Source organism: Callorhinus ursinus, unplaced genomic scaffold (assembly GCF_003265705.2).
Source record: "Callorhinus ursinus isolate GAN/ISIS: 27379988/994484 unplaced genomic scaffold, GSC_fseal_2.0 scaffold12, whole genome shotgun sequence".
NCBI classification, from domain to species: Eukaryota; Metazoa; Chordata; class Mammalia; order Carnivora; family Otariidae; genus Callorhinus; species Callorhinus ursinus.
Genome location: NW_027397074.1, coordinates 12165836 through 12171060, shown reverse-complemented (window position 1 = coordinate 12171060; position 5225 = coordinate 12165836). Strand labels below are relative to the sequence as shown.

The 5225-nt window shown below is 36.7% G+C and overlaps 1 pseudogene; it reads left to right on the top strand.

The window, feature by feature from the left end:
- Nucleotides 1-4613: 4613 nt before the first annotated feature.
- LOC141373771 (large ribosomal subunit protein eL37 pseudogene) lies at nt 4614-4907 on the top strand (annotated as a pseudogene).
- Nucleotides 4908-5225: the final 318 nt, after the last annotated feature.

Here is a 5225-nt window from a genome sequence, read left to right as displayed (position 1 = left end):
GCAGTTCAGTCACAGTATTTGGACTGATCCATGGGGATCTCCAGAGCTGGTGTAGCCCTTCACACACATCCCAGTTGGAAGCAAAGAAGGGTAGGGTATTTGTTCACTACCATCTCTTCCCCAACACTTAAAATTTGTCAGTTTTATTGTGTATAAATTATACCTTAATAAACAAATAAGAGGAAAACATTTACAATATTACGACAGGTAAAATAAATTTTAAAATGACATTATAGGGGACTGGAGATTCTTCTGAATATGTCATAGGATGGAGGAGAAGGTTAGAGTATGTCTGGGAAAAAAAAAAAAAAAAACTTCTTTAAAATGCTTTTTAAAACGCTCTTTTTGCTCCAAATCTGACTCTTTAAAGTACTTGCTACATCTCTTCTGTCTCTTATTCTGCTTCTAGACTTCGTCCTTCTTGGAGTATTTCCAACATCATCTTGGGCTTTTTATCCACATCGATGTATCTCCCTGACCATTTCTTTCTCACATAAGATAATTTTGCTCTTAGCTTTCACTGTTTGCAGCTTCATCCACTGATCTACTTTACTAGTCAGGGATCTTCTTTGGGATCCATCCACCTTTGAAGGTTAAAGTCTGGAAATTATAATTCTTTGTATTCAATATTTTTTCCTCCCATGTCTACCTATGTTAATTATAGCCCTCAAACATTCCCTACCAGTGAAAATAAAATATTTTAATATTTATTTCAAAATGACCAGTAGTTTTCATTGTTTAAAGGATAAAAATTAGAATTCACCAGTATCAACTTAACCCAAGGCGCACTTTTGAAAACTAGATTAGGCAAGAGAAATTCAAAATCTGTCCGTCGGAAGATGCTGCATTTCTCACGGTAGAATATTTTAAATAAATGTGTAACAAAAATTAGTATTTCAAGCAATATTTTATTCTGTTTGGAAAAATTGATGACTTGACTGCAAATACATATATTTCAATTAAATGGTAGTGCATTGACACACACTAAGACTTGGTTTAAAAGTTGATTGCAAATGAGAATGATAACTCATCTTTTAGATATTGAAAACTATCATCAGATCTCTGCCTCAAGTACTATATGTTTACTAAAGAAAACCTGTAAGAATATTTATTAACGTATAGGTGAGCTCAGATAGATTTTTTTTTTATGCTAGGAGAGGAAATCGGAAATTGCTGGATGGAGTCATGATACCAGAAAGTAACGGGAGAAAATAATAAACTGGGTAGATAAGCGGTTCCTTCTAGCATGAGAGAGTGAACTGCTTGTCCATGTTCCCAGCAGATTTTTTGTTTAAAGACTTTATTTATTTATTTATTTAAGAGGGAGAGAGAGAAAGAGAGAGAGGGAGAGCACAGAGGGAGAGGGAGAAGCAGACTTCCTGCTGAGCAGGGAGCCCAATGCGGGGCTTCATCCCAGGACCCTGGGATCATGACCTGAGCCCAAGGCAGAGGCTTAACCAACTGAGCCACCCAGGTGTCCCCCCAGCAGATTTTTTAATGCCTTTTTTTCTCATCCTTTCAGGGAGCTGTTTAGCACTCCACTGGACTCACCCAAGATTTTCTTTTCTGATTCATTTACCAATCCAAAGCCAGCTTCCCTTTGTAAGGGAAATGCACTGAGGTAGGAAAAAAAAAAATCTATAATATCCAGGACCATTCCAGATAACTTGGAAGTAAGCATGCAGACTTTGCCTCTTTGACTTACACCATCATTCTGTACAAAACAAGGATTGCTTCATACCTGATCCACGGCATTTTGTACTGATTTTGACAATAGATTTTAAAAATATACTTCTTAAATATAATGCAAGCATTCACCGTAAAACCTGATTATTTAGGTATTAACTCTAAAAACGTTAGACATTATGAGGCTTATTGGGTTGAACCAACCTCTGAGGATAAACACTCTGTAAAAAAGTCCACTCAAATTCTGTCAGGTTATTTTATGTATATGATTATTTACCCAAACATGCTGAAATTGAGATAAGCTCAAGAATTTCCTAAAATGAAATTCCCATTTTTAGCAAGGAGAACATGACTTTGTGCAGTTTAAGAAAAAAGTGTGCTTACCTATCTATCATAAAATATCAAAGTTCAATCCAGTAACAACGAGCAGTTCAGGCTAATTCTGCGAAGGATATCTGCAGAAATTCATCATATACCTGTTAATGTTTACAAAATTAAATTTCTATACCATGTATACTTTTGTTAAACCTCTTAGGCAAGCAGAAAGATAGTCCTAGGTCCTCCCAGGAAGAGAAGTCAATGCAGAAGTGCAGAATCAAAAAACAGAAATTATCTCTGTTTGGGTGCTCCTTTATTTTTTTAAAATAAGTTATAAATACCACCCTCCCCAACTCCAAGGTTATACATTAGTTATGTCTATACATAAATAGAGAATTTTTATTCTTTGACTCTAAATGAAAATTTTATTTGATGGAAGTGAATGCTATAGTTGATATTTTAGTTGGTATTTTAATTTTGTTTAAAAAACACTTGTGCTGATTATGGTATAATCAAAGCACTGTTCAAAGTGCCTTATTAATATTAACTCATTTACTCTTCTGCACACTGAGATGGGCAATGTTTGATATCACTATTTTACAGCCAGGAAACAGGCACAGAGCAGTTAATAACTTCCTGATGGTCACACAGCTCATAAATGGCAAAGACAGAACTCAGTCCAGGAATTTGCTCTCTGGAGTTCATACTCCTAACCATTACACTATGCTGGATAGTAGATGATAAATTATAAAGCTAGAAATTATTAAGTAATTCTATTTTTCCAATTTATACAAAATAAGAATAAAAATCAGTTTAAAGGAACTCTATACCTCATTTACAATTTCTGTCTCCACTCCTTCTCCTACGTTATACTCATTGACCCCAGCATGTTCACTGTCATGCCATAAAATACCATAGCCTAATTCCCAGTATGTTAACTTTCTCTTCATTAGGCAGCAGGTGTTTAAAGGAAAGGTCTTGGAACTGTGCTTTTTGAGTTTGCATCCTGGTTCTGCCACTTAGAAACCATGTAACTGCAAGTTATTTACCTTCTCTGGGTCTCCATTTGGGTTCCTGGGAGGATTAAGTGATTTAAAATAAAGAGCACTTGGTTAATGAACAGGTCAGTATTGCTGATTTTATTATTTCTCTCAGTAGAAGCGCCTACTTCATAATAGTGCTGCAAGTTTTAACTCCTACCTTCTGTAGTTCTCTCAAGCATCCTCCTCATTGCCAGGTGCCTAGTAGGAGCTCAGCAATGAATGTGTTTCTTCTCTTGATAGTTCAGTCCTACCTCTCTTTCCTAGACTGTAGCCATCTAACTGGGCTCTTTCCTAAATTTTCAACCAGTTCGGCAAATTAGTCTTATTTCAAAACCCAGTTTTGAATTATACTGTATCACATACAGAGTAAAATTTTAAGTTTTATAAAGTCATTCAGTGTCCTGTGGACTTAGGTTCTAGCTTCTTTTTCCTGCTTCATGTCCCTAATCTTCCTCATTTATATACGCTGTGTTCCTGTCACACCAGGAAGTCACTTATCCAAACACACTTTTATAGTCTGTGCTGGCAATCATGCCTTTCTGCCTACTTGAAAGCCCTGCTGAGTAGCTCCTTAGCACAGGCTCCATTCAGAAGTTCTCTATGAACCTATTCAGTTCTTTGTAGACAATTTATTATTCCTTTAACTCTCCTCCAAAGGTATACTAATTACAATCTTCCTATAGTTCTAATCACCCTCTGTCGTATTTCATAATAATTAGTTGTATATCTACCTGTTTGTGTCACTATGCAGGAAGAAAATGCCCTGTATACTTCTCTATGCCAAAAAAAAAAAAAGCCTATTATCTTATAAGTTCTCAAAAATATTTATCGTATGCACAAAATATGGATCAAGCACTTAATGAGTCCTCAAGAATAATTTGGAAAAGGTAGCTATGTCAGAAATACAGGAGGAAAATAAAAACTTAATATTTACATTGGAAATTGGTTGGCATTCAACTTCTAAAAACAAATTTGGAAAATAATATAAAGCAGATACTCAGTTAATGGGAGCAAGATGGAAAATGCTATTGCCGAACCATGTTTAAGAGTAATCAAGTTCTCTAAACTGAGCATAAGTCTGAAGCATGATCAGGTTAACAAAAAAGAAAAGACCAGTGTTATTTTGCCTCAATTGGAAACAGAGTATGGGGAAATTTGTATTTTTCCCTCAGAGGGCAGCGTGACTTTATTCCTTCCATTAAGCCAATTTTGTGCCAAACCTTAGCCAATGCTTCAGATCTTTATTGGTACCTCTTTCCCCGTTGAGCTTATTTATCCCCTGTTTTGTGCCTGCCTTTCTCTGTTCCCTAAATGGCTACTCCCTTACCTTTAATTTTGTGTTAATCAACATCAGTGCGATAGCTTAACTTATATTAAATGGGTATTTCATAGAGCTTTATGGATTTAGAGACTTGATTAAAGATAAACTAAGGGTTGAATTTCCCTTAGATTGACCATGCAAGATGGTTGATCAGTCAGCAGATTCTCTAAGTATATAATATATGTCAACCATTAAAAGGATGCAGCAAAAGAAGGGCATGATTTGGTCACAGCTGCAGAAACAAGATGGCAAAGGGGATGTCATCATTTGGAAAGCATCACAATAAAATGCACATGTTATGCCACCGCTGTGGCTGTAAGGCCTGTCACCTCCAAATCCAACCTGTGGCAAATGCGGCTGTCATGGTCAAGCGGAAGAGAAAGTATCCCTGGAGTGTCAAGCCTAAAAGATGAAATAGCACTGGGAGCAGCCGAATGAAGTATCTACAGATTGTATACTGCAGATTCCAGCATGGATTCTGTGACGGAACAAAACCTCACCTCAAGAGGGCCGCTGCCACTGCATCCAGTTCATCCTAAGGATTTCAGTGATTAGTCGCAGAATAAATGTTCTGGTTAAAAAAGGAAAAGACAGAAGGAAGGGAGGGAGGGAAGGCAGGCAGGCATAATCATTATCCACATGGAGCTCACAGGTCCAGGTAGTGGGAATAATGTGTGTACAGACTTTGAGATGACAAAATAATGAAGGACTGTAGAAGCAACGGAAAGAAGTCGGCATTTTTTGCAGAGAAAACAAAGAATTGAATACATAAGGCTAGGGACAAGGGCAAGATAATTTGAAGTCTTCTAGTTGACTTCAGCATTTTGGACTTGATCCTAGAGTTCTACTTTCCTTCC